This window comes from Impatiens glandulifera, chromosome 6 (assembly GCF_907164915.1).
Source record: "Impatiens glandulifera chromosome 6, dImpGla2.1, whole genome shotgun sequence".
In the NCBI taxonomy this organism is placed as follows: Eukaryota; Viridiplantae; Streptophyta; class Magnoliopsida; order Ericales; family Balsaminaceae; genus Impatiens; species Impatiens glandulifera.
The window spans coordinates 23,049,983-23,070,207 of NC_061867.1; the positions used below are offsets into that span (position 1 = coordinate 23,049,983).

The 20,225-nt window shown below is 36.0% G+C and overlaps 1 non-coding gene across 1 annotated transcript; it reads right to left on the reverse strand.

Annotated features, from left to right (window-relative positions):
• Window positions 1-4,640: 4,640 nt before the first annotated feature.
• Window positions 4,641-4,714, reverse strand: TRNAN-GUU. The gene has a single exon. It is a non-coding gene; the product is annotated as a tRNA-Asn (tRNA).
• Between the last annotated feature and the right edge of the window lie 15,511 nt (window positions 4,715-20,225).

Sequence of the window (20,225 nt, forward strand, 5' to 3'; positions counted from 1 at the left end):
TTTACAAAACTTAAGGGTGACGGTTTTAAAATGGAATATCGACACGCGTGACATTGTTGAAATTGGTTTTTGACGCGACAGTTAATTAGTTAACTTTGTCTAGTTATTAAGGTTATTATTTTTCTTGAAAATAATATCGTATAACAGCAACCTAAAATAGGATATCGACACTTATCTTTGTTGTATTAATCTAATGATAAATTAAGTTGATAAAATAAGATATCGATGTGTGAGATATTGTTAAAATAAGTTAAAATAAATATCGACAATAAACCAAATTATGATATTGACGCTTAGAAAAAAAATTGTTAGAAGGAGAGCTTGAACCACTGACGTTTTGGTTAGCAACAACACTCTCTAACTAACTAAGCTAATACAAATATAACAATTTCATTCGTGGTAATGTAAAAATGAGATATCGACGCGCGTAGCGTTGTACAAATGGGTTATCCACTCGACGCTTAATTAGTTAGCCTTGTCTAGTTATTAATTGTTAGAAAAATTAAGTAAGTTAAACCGGCCAAAGAATTTAATCAGTCTCAAACTTTTTTGTGCAGGTACAGCTCAAGCTGTACCGGACCGATTGAGGCATTCTGTCTCAAGGATCCCGACATAATCAAGCTAATCGATTTGACTTCTCTCACCGGATCGGCTGAGATGTAAACCGTATGAAGTATCATTTCCGTCTGGCTCAATATATCGAAGATCTTAAGGCCAACGTGAAATTATTCAAAGTGATGAAACTTGTGAAGATGACGTAATAAAATGATGAAGATATTTCTTGGAAATACACAGAAGAAGGATCCGAATCAGAATCATGCGGCAAAATGAATGATTACTGATTATCCAAGATTACAAGCAACCTCTGACATAGGCGACCGGCTAATGCATGTCTACCATGTGTTCAAAATGGCATGGCGTGCACACTACCTAACTCTGACCAACACGGCTTCAGATAATCAATTCGATGGAGAGAGAAAATATGACCGTTGTCATATCTTTATAAATAGAAGCTCAAATGTGATGAATCAACAAGTGCGAAAAGAAGATTACAACAAGACGAATTTTATGCGCGACCCTAAATATCGATTGAAATCCTTGAAACTATTTGAAATATAATTGCGAGAACTCTGTGTATTTTACCTTGTGTAAAAGTATTACATCATTTGTGAGTGGTGTAACCAACGAGTAGTAAATAAAACTCGGTCGGAGTATGTTTGTTGAATATTCCAGTTAGTGAATATCCTTCTCACTGTTTGAGAAGAAGGGGTGACATAGGAGATTCAACTCCGAACATCCATAAAAACCTGTCTTGTGTTCTTCATTTATTTTCCAGCTTATTTACTCTAACCAACCGAACCGAAATATCTGTTATCTCAACCGAAATAACTTATACTCTCCTTAGCCGAACCGACTTTCCCCTCATTCAAACCGACTTCTTCTAACACCTTTCAAACCGAATTGTGTGAGTTGCTTCAGATTGAAATAGACATTTTTGTCCTTGAACTCGGTTCAAGAGTCTGTGACAATCTGTGTAGTGTTAAGAGCGGTTCTAATCTCTAACCGGATTAGTACTAGTGTGTTGTGTGTGTGTGTTGTTGTGTAAACGATCTCCTTTAGCCCGGACCCCGGTCCCCTATCGGCAATCCCGATCCTAACAAGTGTTATTAGAGTAGGAATCTTAACACTCAATCAACCGAAAGAGATGGGAAGCATGACCCACATCGATAAGCCACTCATGCTAAACAGTGAAGCGTTTATCGGCTGATTGGTTCAGATGTACTTACATCAGATCACTTTGGATGATGAAATGAGTACCATCCTAAAGGAAGGACCGATAAAGATTGAGAAAGAGAAAGGAGTATGGACGGCTGAAGATAGGAGAAGAAGTAACCTGGACAACCATTGCATGAGACACATCTTCAAAGTTGTGGACGAGTTGACGCCTAAGTATCCATTGAGAAAATCGGTCGGTCTGACTCTGATCAGCCTACCGATCCGTCTAACCTTGATCAGTTAACCAAACGTTTGTAAGACACTACCAGAATAAACCTCAGAAGGAATAGAAATCATCCTCTTGAACTTGTAATAGGTAACCTTTCATCACCCGTCCAAACTAGGCGACAAAATTTAGAAGAATATGAAAACTCAGCTTTCATATCATAAATTGAGCCTAAAAAGGTGGATGAAGCATTGCTAGATCCCGATTGGATCTTAGCAATGCAAGAGGAGTTAAACTAGTTTGAGAGAAATAAAGTCTAGCACCTAGTTCCAAGACCGAAACGACAATCGGTCATAGGAACAAGATGGGTGTTCAGAAATAAACTCAATGAAGACGGTTTGGTTACGAGGAACAAAGCCAGGCTAGTGGCTCAAGGATACAAATAGGAAGAAGGCATTGATTTTGAAGAATCATTTTCTCCTATGGCTAGACTTGAAGCCATTAGAATATTTTTGGCATTTACGACTTTCAAAAAACTTTAAAGTTTTCCAAATGGATGTCAAAAGTGCTTTTCTAAATGGTAAACTAAGTGAAGAAGTGTATATTAAACAACCTCTAGGCTTTAAAAAACCGGAACTAATAAGTCATGTATACCGGCTAGATAAAGCCCTTTATGGTTTAAAACAGGCTCCAAGAGCCTGGTACGATAATTTAACAGAATTCTTATTTGATCACAATTTCACATTAGGTTCGGTTGACAAAACACTTTTCAAATTTGAGAAAAATTAACATATTTTACTTGTTCAAATATATGTGGATGATATTATTTTCGGTTCAACCGATCCGAAATTATGTGAAAAATTCTCAAAATTAATGACTGAAAAATTTGAGATGAGTATGATGGGGGAATTAAGTTTCTTCCAAGGTCTCCAGGTTCGGCAGATCGACACCGGAACGTTCCTCAGCTAGTCTAAATACATAGCCAAACTGCTTAAGAAATTCGGAATTGACACTTGTGACAAAGCGGCTACCACAATGAGCTCATCAATAAAACTAGATAAAGACGAGAACGGTCAAAGGGTAGATATAACAGCCTACCAAGAAATCATCGACTCACTCCTCTATCTAATAGCCAGCCGACCGGACATCCTGTTCGTGGTCGGAGTATGCAGAAGATTTCAAGCTAATCCATAACAGTCACACTATACCGCGACTAAGAGGATATTAAAATATCTGAAAGGAACTCAAGAAGTGAGACAATGGTACCTAAAAGACTCAAGTTTTAACTTAATAAGCTACTCTGATGCAGACTATGCAGGCTGCAAAATCGACCGAAAAAGTACTGGCGGGACATGTCAGTTTCTAGGAGACCGGCTCGTCTCTTGGTACAACAAGAAACAGACCTCAGTTGCAACTTCAACCGTAGAGGTGGAGTACCTAGCAGCCGGAAGCTGCTGTGCACAACTCCTCTAGATTCAACAACAACTAAGGGACTTCGATGTAACTGCTGAAGAATCTCCGATCTTCTGTGACAACACCAACGCTATAACAATCACATACAATCTAGTGTTGCACTCAAGAACAAAATACATTGATATAAGACATCACTTCATTCGAGAACATGATCAACAAAAGCACATCCGTCTGGAATATGTCTCAACCGAACAGCAAGTGGCCAATATTTTCATAAAGCCACTACATGAAGATAAGTTTTCCTTCTTTCGAAACATATTAGGACTTGTTGATAGCAAACAAATCTTGCCTTAAATGCATTTGCATGTTTTCAAATATACATTCATGAAAAACTGGGGCATGAGTTCATGGAGAAGCTCACGACTCTCAAACCATGTTATGTGAGCTCCCTCTTTTTGAAATCCAACTCGGCTGCCATAATGGGAAATTAAACGATCAAGAATGCTTACCGGACAGATGTCTCCGGTTAAGCCTAACAAAATCACTCTATCAAATTATATGTGTATGGATCGAGCGGTTCAAATGACTCAGATAAAATAGATGGCTTACTCCTCAAATTTGAATAAATGTCGCCTAAACTCGATATTTACTCAAACCGGAATAGGCTATCTCAATAGACCAGTCATGGAAAACCAACCGATAAATCACACTATAATTTCGGTAAGCGAATTTTCGGCTAACTTAAGATAACTGACCGCTGTTGTCATGCACGCCTTGATAATTACCCTATGCTATAAAAACAGTCTAAATCTCAATAAAAGTGAAGACACGTGTCTATCACTGAAAGAGATAAACTAACATTCCTTCCATATTTTCTCACTCACACACTTTTTATTTTTCAAAATATTTTAAATTAATAATAATTAATGATAGTTCTTCTTTGTAATGTTTATGTTGTAGTTTTGTAAAGAGGTTTCACTTACTTTTATTTGAGGTTCAGTATCCAAGACTACGTCTTCAATAAATTTAAAATTTATAAAGAAAATTCTGACTGTTTTACAAATTTTATGTTTAGTTATTTTTTTAAACTCATCAAACCGATCATTAAACCAAGCAATAAATCAAAACCGACGGATTATGACTTAGACAAATCGACTCTAACGATTAGGTCGTACATTTTGGTCTATAAACCGATCAAACCAAACCGCTTACAAGCCTAATTCCAACTATAAGAATTATACACAAGGTAATGTTTAAATGGATTATCGACGCTTAGTAAAAATAACGCTAGAAGGAGGGCTTGAACCTCCGACCTTGTGGTTAACAGCCACACGCTCTAACCAACTGAGCTATTCCAGCTATATGTCAAAAAATGATTAAACTTTAAATTGAATATTAAATTGAATTAATCAATAATATTATTTCAATATGAATTGATTTTTTTTTCAATTTTTAGTATCTAACTTCAACTCCAATATTTTGATTATACAACACTATTTTCATACAAGGTTTAAATGTGGTATAAATGATATTTTTACCTATTAAGGTAGTGATATGCAATAATACTTATTTATCTTTATTATATTTATTGCACCAAAACATGCATATGCCTCCTTATTGTTGAAGAAACGATAGACGATCGACATGAAGTTGTGGCAACTGAGACATTTCCTAGCAAAACAAAAGTTCATATCAACTTTTAATTTTGGAAAATAATCTCATGTTTTAATCATACGAGCGTCTATTTCTTATAGAATACAAACACGTAAAAAAGATATCACGTAGATTGGCTTACGACAAACTATTGTCGTAAGCAAGAAGAAATGAGATGAGAGAGACGTATGTATCTTAGTGTTTTAAAGATACATCATGGGTGTAAGGGCCTGCTAGTGTAGTTATTATCCTTTAGATACTTTTGACTACACAACTTCTACATACAAATGTGTTTGAGCATGTAGATGTGCAAACAATATTTACCAAAACACTTTTGTTCACACACCTCACTAATTAAGAGGCATTGAGCCTTGACGGGTTTAATCCACATGCAAATAGACAAACAATAAAATGTGAGATTCATATTGTGTTGATGGGTTTTATACCATCAAGAAAAGGTTCTTGTGAAGTGAGGAGTGTAACATCCTTCATCGTTAGGGTAATTAGGCCAACTACATGTTTTGAGCTAAACATCTAGTTAGTCCCCAATAGAGTCGCCAATTTTCTGTACACTATTTATTTTCGGCCGCGTCTTCTAACTTAACTTCTTGTTTTTTAAAAGCTTTTCGTTTTCTCGTGAAATGATCTTTCCTATTACAAGTCCTTATCCATTTGAATGCCCCGTCTTTAAGGACGATTTGTGCTATCCAAAATTGGTTGGTATCATGCCTACCTATCCATTTGAGTTCTCTACCCATAGAGGGGACACATAGAAGTACTTGAATGGTAGACGTAACCCATGAACTTATTTTAGAAAAAATTATTTCTATAGAAGTTATACTATAGAACCCTTTGTCTTATCTTTCTCTCAAATCTCACAAAAAGTAGATAGAAAGATTATCCATGTAGGATGTTGTCCTATCTTTTGAGATGATGAACTAAAATAGAGTTCGATATCATAAACTTTTGGGATTGACCCGTACAAATTATAGATTAGTACGCATAGAAGCATAATAAGCTAAATGACTTTAAGTGTCGGTACTTCAGTTTATTTCACAAAAAAATAAAGGATAGAAAATTAGAGCATTCACGGATTAAGGGTCTGTTGGGTCAAATTATTTTGATTAAAATAATTAAGAGAATAAGCGTATTCTATGCCAACGTTATTTTAATAATATGTGATTAAAACTTGAGCGTGATTAAAACTTAGTTAAGAATAAAGATAAGTTGTCTATTTGTTTTGTGCAAGTGCATAAGACTATGCTGAATTAGACGTGGTCTATAGGGTAAATAGACGTGTGACGTAGTTAGACGTTGTAGTCTAATTCCATTAGACGTGGTAGTCTAATGGGAAGTGATGTTAGACGTTGACGTCTAACTCCTTCAGACAAGTCTAAAGGGATGCGAAGTTAGACATTGTAGTCTAACGCCATTAGATGTGGTAGTCTAATGAGAAGCGATGTTAGACGTTGACGTCTAACTCCTTCAGACAAGTCTGAAGGGATGCAAAGTTAGACGTTGTAGTCTAACTCTATTAGACGTGGTAGTTTAATGGGAAGCGATGTTAGAGCTTGACGTCTAACTCATTCAGAAAACTCTGAAGGGATGTGAAGTTAGACGTTGTAGTCTAACTCCATTAGACGTGGTAGTCTAATGGGAAGCGATGTTAGACGTTGAAGTCTAACTCCTTCAGACGTCTAATGGGAAGTGAAGTTAGGCGTTGACGTCTAACTTCTTCAGACAAGTCTGAAGGGATGCAAAGTTAAACATTGTAGTCTAACTCCATTAGACTTGGCGGTTTAATGAGAATGATAGTTAAACGTTGACGTCTAACTCCATTAGACTTGATAGTCTAACGTGATGCGTAGTTAGACGTCGCAGTCTAAAAGATACATAGTTAGACGTTGCAGTCTAATTTCATTAGACTTGTTGGTCTAATAGTTGCGTAGTTAGACGTTGACGTCTAACTCCTTTAGACTTGGTAGTATAATGGAGCACGTCTAATGCTTCGCTTCAGCAGCCGTCTGAAGTTAGCATATCGATAAAGCCGATACTATCAATTGGTATCAGAGCCAAGTTTCTATTCTCAAGCATCAAGAATCTGAAGCATGTCTATCATCAATGAAATTCCTATTCTGTCAAGGGACAACTACGAATATTAGATGATGAGAATGCAAGCTCACTTGGCTGCTCTTGATTGTGATATGTGGAGCGTTATTACTGATGGCCCCATAAAGATTTCGAACCCAAGAAGTGAGTGGACTACTGAAGATAAGATGACCAACAACCTGGATAATGTTGCTAGTAACATTATGTATCAGTCGATCAACATGATCGTGTTCTATGAAATCAAGTCCTGCTCCTCTGCTAAAGAGATATGGGATAAGCTTAATCAAATCTACGGTAAAAGTATTTAAGCAAAGAAGGACCAGAAAGCATTCATGTGCAGTGAAAACAAATCCAGATGGGCCGATAGCGATTCAGAGGAGTCTCCTGCTGAAAAAGAGAATGAAGCTGTTACATGTTTGATGGCAGATGACCAATCCAAGGTAAATGATATCTGTGCACCATAATTTACAAACGAGGAGTTAACTAATGCACTCAATGAAATGGCCATTGAGTACAAGAAGTTAACTAACTCCTTTTACAAAATGAAAGTTAAATATGAATCAACTGTTCTGTCTTCCAACAAAGAGTCTTGAATCAAACGTTTTTGACGAAAACATAGTAGAGATCTCATCTGAGAATGAGATGCTCAAAGAACAGATTCAAACTCTTTCATCTGAAAACAAGAGGTTAAACTATATTGTCTGTGCATGGACAAGGTCTAGAGAAGCTGTCAAATATCAGATCAGCAAGTTAAAACCTGCTGGATCTAGATGCGGATTGGGATTTGACAGCAATGACCCTAACCTGTCCTGCAAAGAGTCAATCTCACCAACTGACAAGCTTAAGTCAATACGTTTTGTCAAAGGGAGTATGACTGACATTGAATCTGATCCTATTCATGAAGAAGTAGCTTTCAAAAATGAAATAATTTATGTTCCGCCGACTGTTAGCTGGCTTAAGAATAAGCTAGAAGCAGCTAACAAGTATGATAATCTAAAACTTGACTCTAAGTCAAGGAGTTTTAAAAGAAAGTCTTCTTCAAAAGCTAAGAGATTAGTGGCTAGCAGAAAGTCGTCTGCTAAGTCAAAAACATACGCATTAATCACAGCACAAAATGGGAAATCCATCAGAATAACTCAAATATGGATTCCTAAGGAACTGATTGACCGAGGACCCAATTGAAAATGGGTACCAAAAGATAGTAAATATTTATTTATGTAGGTACAAATAACCGAAGGGCTAGAGGAATCTGTATGATATCTTGTTAGCGGATGTTCCAGGCATATGCCGGGAAACAGACGGCTTCTCACTGATATATATCAGATTGCTCTGGACCTAAAATTACTTTTGGTGACAACAAGAAGGGTAAGACCATGGGTAATGGTAAGATTATCCATGGTAATCTAACTATTAATGACGTTCTGCTTGTTGACAATCCGTGTTATAATTTGATTAACATTAGTCAATTATGTGATAATGGTTTGTCAGTAGATTTTCAAACTCATGCATGTCTAGTTAAAGACCGAGATGGAAACACCTTATTGACTGGCAGTAGAGTAGGAAACTCATACAAAATGAATTGACAAAAAGATTCTTCTGATCCTATGTACATGATTGCCAAGAATGACCAAAAATGGTTATGGCATAAACGTTTGAACCATTTAAATTTTAAGACCATCAACAACATTTGTTCAAACAATTTAGTTATTGGTTTTCCCAAACTTCAATTTTCAAAGGACAAGATATGCACTGCTTGCCAGTTAGGTAAACATGGTAGAACATCGTTCAAAAGTAAAGGGAAATCACAATCCAGGCGTTGCCTAGAACTTGTACATATGGATTTGTTTGGTCCAATTCCTATAAAGAGTATAGGAGGAATGAGATTTGCCCTAATTGTTATTGATGATTTCTCTCGATTCACATGGGTTGCATTTTTACCATCAAAAGATAAAACTGCTGAAAACTTGATTAGAATATTTAAAGGAATTCAGAATCAGAAATCTTTAAATATTACGTGCATTAGAAGTGATCAGGGAACTGAGTTCACTAACAGATACCTATCATCTTATCTCGAGGAGACTAGAATTAAGCACGATTTGTCTAGTGCCAGAACTCCACAGCAAAACGACATTGCTGAGAGAAGAGTGAGAACTCTGATGGAAGCAGCGAGATCTATGCTAGCTGAATTAGATGTACCTCAGAGGTTCTGGGCGGAAGCCATAATTACTGCTTGCTATACACAAAATCGGTCAATAATTAACAAACGTTTTGATAAAACTCCCTATGAACTGTACTATGGGAGAATTCCCACAGTTTTTTATTTTAAGATATTTGGGTGTAAATGTTTTATCCATAATAATGAAAAGGTTTATCTGACCGCTTTTGATGCTAAAGCAGATGAGGGATTCATGTTGGGATACTCATCAGTAAGCAAGGCTTACAGAGTATACAACAAGAGAACACAGACTGTTGAGGAATCCCTCCATGTAGTTTTGATGAGCCTGTTGAGAGTAAATCCATTGAATCCATTGATCTTGCTGACAGACTAAAAGCGACTAGCCTTGAGTCTATAAGTGAAGAAGAAGAATCTCTGGACAAGAGGATTGCCCTATCTGATCCAGTGGCTGATCCGGTTGAAGTTCAACCATACGTACAAACTCCTGTTCAACAAGAAGTTGAGAGTTTGGATGTCGCGGAGTCACTAGTAGAGATGACCAATCCCCTTGGATCCAACTTTAGATGAAACAAAAATCATCCACCATAACTGATCATTGGAAATCCTTTTTCTCCTCGAAGGACAAGACGTCAACTAATGGATGAAATGGATGAAATGGCCAACTCCGCATTTATTTCTCAGATTGAACCTAAAAAAATTGGTGAAGCTATAGTTGATCCAGATTGGATCAATGCTATACAGGAGAAGTTAAACCAATCTGTGAGAAATAAAGTGTGGTATCTTACTCCTAGACCAACTAATAAGTTAGTTATAGGAACAAGATGGGTCTTTAGAAACAAGCTTAGTGAAAATAGTTTAGTCATTAAAAACAAAGCTCGTTTAGTTGCTCAAGGATACAGACAAGAGGAAGGTATTGATTTTGATGAGTCTTTTGCACCGGTTGCAAGATTAGAGGCAATCAGAATCTTCTTAGCATATGCATCATTTAAGAACTTTAAGGTTTTTTAAATGGATGTGAAAAGTACATTTTTAAATGGAAAATTAAGTGAAGAAGTATATGTTGAGCAACCCCCCCGGATTTGTAGATCATGTGTTACCTAATCATGTTTATAAGCTTGACAAAGCATTGTATGGTCTGAAACAAGCTCCTAGAGCTTGGTACGACACATTAACTGAATTCTTGTTTGATCATGATTTTGTTGTTGGAACTGTGGATAAAACTTTGTTTAGATTCACTAAAGATTCTCACATTCTACTTGTTCAAATATATGTTGATGACATTATTTTTAGTTCAACTAACCCTAAATTGTATGAGAAGTTTGCTAAGCTGATGCAGGACAAATTTGAAATGAGCATGATGGGAGAGTTGACATTCTTCCTTGGGCTTCAAGTCCGTCAGTTAGAAAATGGAACCCTTATCAACTAGGCCAAATACACCAAAGAACTACTAAAGAAGTTTGGTTTGGAGAACTGTTTCGCCGCAGCTACTCCAATGTGCTCTTCTAGTAAACTAGATAATGATGAAGGTGGCCAAAGTGTCGATGTAACATCATATAGAGGACTCATCAGATCCTTACTGTATATAACTACTTGTAGGCCAGACATTCAATTTTCTGTTGGTGTTTGTGGTAGATTTCAGGCTGATCCTAAACTCTCTCACTTTACTGCTGCTAAACGTATTCTTAAATACTTAAAGGGAACTCAAAATGTGGGACTGTGGTATCCGAAGGATTCCAGTTTCAATTTAACTAGTTTCTCAGATGCAGATTATGCAGGGTGCAAAATTGATAGAAAAAGCACAAGTAGAACTTGCCAGTTCCTTGGAGATCGTCTAATCTCATGGTTCAGCAAGAAGCAGACCTCGGTCGCTACGTCTAAAACTGAAGTAGAGTATCTTGCAGATGGCAGTTGTTGCTCTCAAGTTCTGTGGATTCAACAACAACTCAGGGACTATGGGATTGAGGCTGATGAATCTCCAATTTTCCGCGACAACACAAGTGCTATCGCAATCACCTACAATCTAGTTCTGTATTCTCGGACAAAGCATATTGAACTCAGACATCACTTCATCCGAGAACACGTCAATCAGAAGTAGATTCGTCTTGAACATATTTCTACAGATCAACAAACTGCAGACATTTTCACGAAACCCCTACTGGAAGCTAAGTTTTCTCACTTTAGAAACATGCTAGGTCTTGTTGATCTTGATTGATATGGTTACGTGCACAAATTGAGGAGGAACGTAGTGTTCAAAATGCAACTGAACAGACATGAAAGACAGTGGTCTTAATTTGTCCCAAGGATTCAGGGTTTGAGAAACACAGCTACTTAGACGTACGTTTACTTTAGCAGTTTAATCTTCCTTTGAAATCGTTGTCTTGGTTATTTTAACCTACATAGTTAGACGGATACGTCTAATAGACGTTAGATGTTTTTACGTTATGAGCAAGAGGATGCTCACGTCTAACTAGACACGCGTGTCTCACGTGTTGTTATTGCATAATTAGACGTATACGTCTAACAGACTGATTTTCAAAAGGAAGCTGAAAATGTGAAAAGGAAAATAAACGTCTAACTACTGGTGTAATTAGACCCTTCATCTTCTGGCTATTTGGACAGTTGTTCTTTGCTTATGTTTCTGCTCATGTTCATTTTCCCGCCGAAAATCAAATCAGTCATTCCTCAAAAGAATTAAAGACACGTGTCTCTCAATATATTAGGAATGAATAATATTTTTGACAACTTTTGTTTGTACATTTAGTATTAACTGTTCAGTTTCATGCCAATAATAAATGCTGCGTTTATTAAGAATAGACCTTTGAAGTTCTTGACGGTAGGAGTAATCATTAGATATTCTCTACATTATTAGACCTTGATATTTATTGAATTACTCATTCTAAAGATAAGAGTTCTTCGAAATCCATTTCTCTCTCTAGAATTCGAATCGACTAAGCTTTTGTTCATCAAGTCAAAATGTCTCTCTTCTGTCTAAAATCGATTCAAGTGAATTTCAAGTTCGTATCCACGCTAAAATCTCCAGGCATGCACAAGATGTTTGAATCTCTGAAAGCCTCCGGACTGAGAAAGTTCCTCACCCCTCACGAACTCTATCACGAACAGTTGGTTCGTTAATTCTTCGAAACTGCTGGCTTTTATCAAGACAAAATCGTTGTTGGGATTGTCATGGGCCAAATGATTTGCATCACCGAAGAGTCTTTCGGTATGTTCTTTCAACTTCCCTCCTCAGGTATTCAGGAACTTCCTCGATCTCCTCCTGAAATCATGTTTACAATGATGAAAGTCTTCTCTAATTCTCCTCAAATGGACATCTATGGAAAGAAAAATCTTCTGAAAGATGAATTTTCTCTTCTAAGTGAAATCATATCTAAATCTCTTCTCGCCAAAGAATCTTCCTACCACTTTTGTTCCAAAGTATTCGAGATAATGGTGGCTATCACAAGTGGTGTGCAAGTCAACTGGACAAGCTTCCTCTTCGGAAATCTGGTAAGAATGGTTGTTTCCCAGAAAACTATTTTTGGTTTTGACGGTCCTTTCAGCGCCTTTCTCTGTTTTCTTCTAGATCAACCGGGTAAAAGTTTTCCTCTTTCCTCTAAAGTTATGAATAATCAGAAGGTTGTCGAATATGTTATTAGGGCGAAGAAGCTTAAGACCAAGAAAAGAAAGAGAGATGTCTCCAACCCTCCTCTAACCGCAGTCTTAGAGACCTCCTAGGTTGAAGATCATCCTTTCAAGTGAAAAGATTAAAAAGAAGGAGAAGAAGAAGATTAGAATAGAAATCATTTTAAAATGAAATTTCTTTTGATATTTTGATGATGTTTTTATTATGAACTTATTTTGGTTAGTTTGAACAAGGTTTTGTGTGTTTCTTCTGAAAACACTCATTTATGGGCATTTCTGATCTTGATATTTTTGATTGCTATATCTGGCATGTGAACAGGGTTTGTTTATTTATTTGATGAATGCGTATTTTGGTATATATATGCAGGTTTTAAATTTCATCATTAAAAAGGGGGAAATTGTTGGGTCAAATTATATTGACTATGTGTTGAAATAGTTTGACTATTGGTATTTTGATGATGAAATAATTTATGCACTTTGATGCAGGTGTATCGAAATCATATTTCGTAAGACTTGGCTCTAATGAGGCTCATTAGACCGATTTGGCAATAGATCTCGGAATTAGACGTGCAGTCTAACTCGTGGAGTTAGACGTGCAGTCTAATAGATCTCGGAATTAGACTTGTAGTTTAACTCGTGGAGTTAGACGTGCAGTCTAATAGATCTCGGAATTAGACGTGTAGTCTAACTCATGGAGTTAGACGTGCAGTCTAATAGATCTCGGAATTAGACGTGCAGTCTAACTCGTGGAGTTAGACGTGCAGTCTAATAGATCTCGAAATTAGACGTGCAGTCTACTTAGTGGAGTTAGACGTGCAGTCTAATAAATATCGGAATTAGACGTGTAGTCTAACTCGTGGAGTTAGACGTGCAGTCTAATATATCTCGGAATTAGACGTGCAGTCTAACTCGTGGAGTTAGACGTGTAGTCTAATATATACGGAATTAGACGTGCAGTCTAACTTAGTGGAGTTAGACGTGCAGTCTAATATATACGGAATTAGACGTGCAGTCTAACTCAATGGAGTTAGACGTGCAATCTAATGTATACGTAATTAAACGTGCAATCTAACTTAGTGGAGTTAGACGTGCAGTCTAATGTATACGAAATTATACGTGCAGTCTAACTTAGTAGAGTTAGACGTGCAGTCTAATATATGCGGAATTAGACGTGCAGTTTAATGGATTGTGAAAATTAGACGTGTAGTCTAACTCCTTCAGACAAGTCTGAAGTAGAACCGGAATTAGATGTGTAGTCTAACTTAGTGAAGTTAGACGTGCAGTCTAATAGTTAGTGAATGATTAGGCATGTAGTCTAATTAGTGAAAGTTAGACGTAAGTCTAACTCCTTCAGACAAGTCTGAAGTAGAACCGGAATTAGACGAGCAGTCTAACTCAGTGGAGTTAGACGTGCTGTCTAATGGTTAGTGAAAGTTAGACGTGTAGTTTAACTCCTTCAGATTAGTCTGAAGTGATTGTAATTAGACGTAAGTCTAATCCCATTAGACTAGGTGGTCTAATGGATTCTGCTCTTAGACGGGGATGTTTGATTTCATTAGACGAGGTCGTCTAACCGAAATACGTCTAATGCTCAACTTAAGTAGTATGCTTGAGGCTAGCACCCGCCTACCCACGTGTTATAGCTGTACTCTACTCCTGCTTCACTTTCTACTGAAGATTAGTATGATATCTATATGCAACAAACCAACGAATGCCACATAAGAGAATTTCCCTCATATTACTTGTTTTGCAGGTACATCTCTGATGGAATATCGGCGCACTACCAGTTGTTGTACGGCCACGATCCTTGTGCTCAGAACCTGCTGTGTACAATGGAGGTTTTCCAATAGAAGAGTGTCACTTATCAATCTAAAGATTTGACCGTTAGTCTCTGCCCAGTATTGATCAAATCTCAAGGACAACGGACAAACAACTAACAATTCGATCAATTGAGAGAAATCTATCTGAGAAGAACTACTGAGCAATCAATCCTTTGAATATTCATACTGTGAAGCTGCTTTCCTGATTGTACTGTGTGTGAATCAAGAGAGAACTAGAATAAAAAACACCATTAATTGAGTGATATTCTTCATCTTGTAAATTGAACAGAGTGTGTTCTGTTCAATAGTGAGCTAAGTGTGTGCAAACTGTATTTGATTCTAATCATATTATAGTGAATCCTTCCGGTGTTTGGAAGAAGGGGTGACACGTAGGAGAGTTTCTCCGAACATCCATAAACAAACTGTTGTGTTCTTTCATTTCTGTCATCTTTTCATTCTTCATCTTGAGCTTCAAACCCAAGTAAACAATTCTGCCTTGATTCTGTTTGAAGTGTTTGCAAGAGTTTGCGTAGAATAGAAAGCAAATTAAACCGTTAACAAGATTTCTTTCAAACCGTTTTTCATAAGCCTTCATCAATAGCCAAACCCCCGTCTCTATCGATAAAGTCATTTTTCAGATGATGTACTCTTTACACATAAAGACTTTAAATAGGATAAAACCTATGCGTCTTTTAGGTGTTGTACCTTTCAAGACAAGCCTATTAAGTTGAAAACGTGATATAAAAGTTATAAAAATCTATTAAAGCTTATGTTTTTGAGTTAAAATTTTATTCCCCAATAGAGCTAGCAAAAAGTTATAACCCCCGGAAAAACACTTCAGTGTTAAGGTTTTGCGAAAAATCTCGAGGTTCGAGTATTTTTTAACCTCGGTTTGCATATCATGAATTTTCTTTTTAAATAAAACATTTTTTAAAAGATTTTACAAATGATTCCTGACAATTTTTGGAATTAATTAAAAAATAATTAATTCGAGGTTCAATTTTAAATAATCTAGGAATTTTCGATAATCAAATTACAATTTGATTTTTTTTTAAAATCTATTAGTTTTAATTAAACATAATTAATTTAAAAGATTATTTGTTTTAAAACATAGTCTCCAATTAATTTTTGAAAATAAATAAAAGTTGGCATGCATGTACAAACGTAATGGTTAGAGTTTTCTTTTAGTTCGTAATTTGGTGATACTTGGAAAATGGCTTTTCCGCTTTAACCTCTTTACCCGTTTTAAAAATGATCCATACTTATAAATCTAGCTTTTGAAAAATCGGTTTGTATAACCTTTTCTTTTATCATTTTTTCTTCCGATCCAAAGCATGCATAAAGTTTGCGCGTTATTTAAAATATTGTAACAAGAATATTGAAATGTGTGTACCTATTGATGATGATAATTAGGGAGGAGTATCTAAAGAACATCAGTCATTTAAAGGCTGTTAGGGTTCAGAAATAAATACCAAACAAATCTTAGTCAAAATATTTTTTTGTGGAAATTTCTCAAAAGTATTTTGAAACCATTTTCTAATCACTTGGGTTTTTTTATAAAATGGTTTGGGGCTCCAAAATTACAAAATATTTTCGGGTTTTTAAAAGTGGAACAAAACAGGCATTGGGACCATAGTCCCAAGCATTGGGTTCATATTTATATGTCGGAATCTAAAAACCCTCGGTCCGGGTTGAGGCTTGGGATGTTCAGTCGGGGTTAGTCCCAAGCATTGGGTTCATTTTTATATGTCGGAATCTAAAAACCCTCGGTCCGGGTCGAGGCTCGAGATCTTCAGTCGGGGTTCCGAAGTCCTTTAGTCGAGATGTTAAGGACTCTCGATCCTTAGCTAAGATCATTAATCATGGTGTATAAACTCATCGGTAATGGGCTAGCTCTAGGATAAGTTCATCGATCTTAGGTTTAGAAATTATCGGTTAGAGTCAAGATTCCTCGGAATCAAGATTTCTCGGTCCTAAGTGTGACCTCTCGGTCGGACCTTTTGGTCATGGGTAGAGGTTGGCGGTCATAGGTTTGAAAATCTTCAGTCATAGGTTTAAATTCTCAGTCGGCTGTTAAAATCCTTGGTCGGATCTCTCAGTCCTAGCTCAAGAACATCGGTCGAAATTGTCGGTCTTATCGAATTTCTTGGCTAGACCTCTCGGTTATGGGTTTGAATTTCTTAGTTCTAGGTCTCGGTCTGGATCGATGATTATCAGTCGGATCTCTTGGTCTTAGGTCGGACCTTTCGGTCCTCAAGAACACAAAAGTGTAGTTTCGTAAATTTATTTTTAAGCCTGGATTCTTTGATCCAAGAGCTTGCGTAGCTTCACAAAGCTTCCAAGAATATGTTGATCATCATCTCAAGGAACAAATCAACCTGGATGATGATCAAATTGTTAAAAATAGTTTGTGCTAAAAAAATAATTTTTTGATTTTAGGATGTTTTGAGTAGAAATGAGCTACCCAATATCTTCCTTATATCTCATATACTTCATTGGTACCAAAACAAGAACACTGTCGGTTCAATTTGACCAAATCAAGAACTCAAAATTTTCAAAAAAAATTGTTTTTGATCAAACATGATCAAAACAATAGCCCCACATTATTACAATCATGTTGGGATGCTTTTTGGGCTGTGATTCAGGAGAATTGACACAAGAACAACAAACTCGTTTTTTTTTTTATTTTTTAAATTGAAATTTGTTTTTTTTTTGTTTTAGGTTGATTGATTATTTTAACCTATCCAGAAAGTTTGTAATGATTCTAAGAATGATTTCTAACCATAAAACACCATAAACAATGAGCATACAAAGTTATGCAATTTGAAATGTAAAAATTTTAAATTCAAACTATAAATATGAATTAAAGGATAATTGATAATTACTAAGGATTGGAAAACACTCCTAAATACTTAGAAAAGCTATTTGGATCCTCAGATCCAAGCTTTAAGCCCTCAAACAGAAAATCTGAAAAATCTGAAAGTCTAAAGCTTTAATAGAAGATTTATAATTTTCTTGGATTTGAAGGTTGATAGTGGAAATCTTTTAATTGGAATGACTTAAGGAAGCTATTTATAGCCTTCCAAGGTCGGTTGATCCATCCAAGTGGATCGAATCAGTCAAAAACTATTAATGGTATTTTGGTTATTCTTTAGTCAACTGACTGGAATAAGGATGATTCTTCCCTACTCTTGTAGAAGAAATGATTAGCGAAGTAGGGTGATCATTTCAGCATTTAAATCATCTGTTTTGGTTGACTATGGAGGAAGTTTCACTTTTGAGAAATCTAAAGTGGATTTTGATCTGATCTTCTCCGGCGATCGCGGTGAAGACGAAGGTGACGCATGAAACGACGTTGTTTATGCGTTTTTGCGCGTTCTATCGGCGGACCTCCAACTCCGTTGGCGTTTGGGCGTTCCGTTAGTGATTCGGTTACGGGCATTAGCCAATCACCTACTTCTCGTGCGTGCGCGTCTCTGGCTACAACGGGCTACGCGGACATTTCCTGTGCATTGGATGAGATTCTAGATGGACGCGGTTTTGGCTGTAACCTTCCTCTAGGAATTCAGCTACACCCGATTACGATTTTTTATTTATTTCAAAACCTTAATGGATTGTTTGAAATTGATTTTTATTTTACACTTTTGTATTTAATTTTGATATTTTTAAATACACAAAATATTAAAATAAATATGGTAAATAGTTACCAATTTTTGTGTGTGCATATTTTAGGGTTAAATAAATAATTTTGGGGATGAAATGGGTACCTCATTTCACCCTAAATTATTTATTTTAATCCCTTGATATTTTCTAAAATTATTGTAAGATAAATGAGTACAACATTTATCCCCAATATTTTTTTTTTTTATTTTGGCCATTTTTCTTGATTAATTAGGCTTTAATTATCATAATTATTAATATAATTAATTGTTTTAATTGGGTTTTGGATTTGGGGTTAATTATTTTGATTTTATTTATTCAAAAATAAATCAAAATAATTATTTCAATTTTATAAATTGGTGTGTAAATTTTTAGTACTTACATATGCATATTTTATATTTTGTACACAAAAATCAAATGATCCACATAAATGTGGACAATCACCATTACCTTTAGGTTAATCAAGAAAATAAAGAAAAACAATTAAATCGTACAAATAAAATTTTAGGCCAAAATTAATTTGGTAGAGACCTATAGAATATTATGGGATATTATTGCCTTTGACCCTTTCCTACACGTAACCAAACGTCAAACTAGAAAAAATCTAGTTTTGGCATGTATACACCTAGATTATTTTCTTAATTTAAAAAATAAGTTGGCGAGTCTTTAGGCGAGAGGTTATAATCGAAAACTTAAAAGGACATATGGCAACTTCCTATTAAAATATCAATCTCTCTCAAATTCAATGGGAATGTATGTTATGGAGTTTCCTATAAAGTATTTTCTTTAACATTTTATATTTCTATGTGATGTATAAAAATATATCAAGAGCAAAATAAATAGTGGAAGGATACCGTAATTCAAACTTGGTGATTCCTTAATAATCCTGCACAACTCTACTAGGGTGTAGTTAGATGTTTAACTAAAAACAATATTTGTCCATTTAAAAATACACTTTTTACACGAAAAATTAAAACGAAAGGGTATATTACCCACAACTTTCTTAACGACGTAGCATCGAGGCGTACGTTATGTGACGTGTTCCATGCACCTATTGGTATATTGATAGGATCAGTGCAATCAATAGAGACGGGGTCTGACTATTGTTAGACACTTCGGATAAACGGATTGATAGAAATCCTGTTAAGGATTAATATCACTTTTTATTCTTTACAAACCTTCACAAACTCTTGAAACGATTCAAGTGCGGAACTGTTTGGTTGGGTTTGAAGCTTTGAACAAATGAATAATGAAAGACATAAGTTAAAGAACACAACAAGTTGTTTATGGATGTTCGGATCTAACTCTCCTACGTCACCCCTTCTTCCAACAACCGGAAGGATTTCACTAAACTTCTTTGAATCAAATACAGATTACTGAATAGCTAACACTTTGTTGAACAGAACACACTCTGTTCAACTTACAATATGCTCAATAATATCTCTCAGCTAAATAGTGTTTTTGATTTTCTCTCTTAAAATTTGAAAATGATGTACAATCAATAAAAGCAAGAGTGATGAATAAGATTGTAAAAAATGAGCAGAGTAATCGGTGATTCGTCCGTTGTCCTTGAGCACCTATTTGTAGAAGAGGGACACCAACGGCCGAATCTTTTTCATGGACACGTGACACACGCCCATAAGATAACCGCCTAAAGGAAAAAGTACATCAGACTCAATGCTCATGGAACGTGGCCGTACTGAACGATAGTGTGTCGGATATCCTTCTACAACTGTCCTTTACTAAACAAGTAGTGGGAGGGATATTTTCGTACGTGGCGTTCATTAATTTGATGTAAATAGCTGGCGTACTG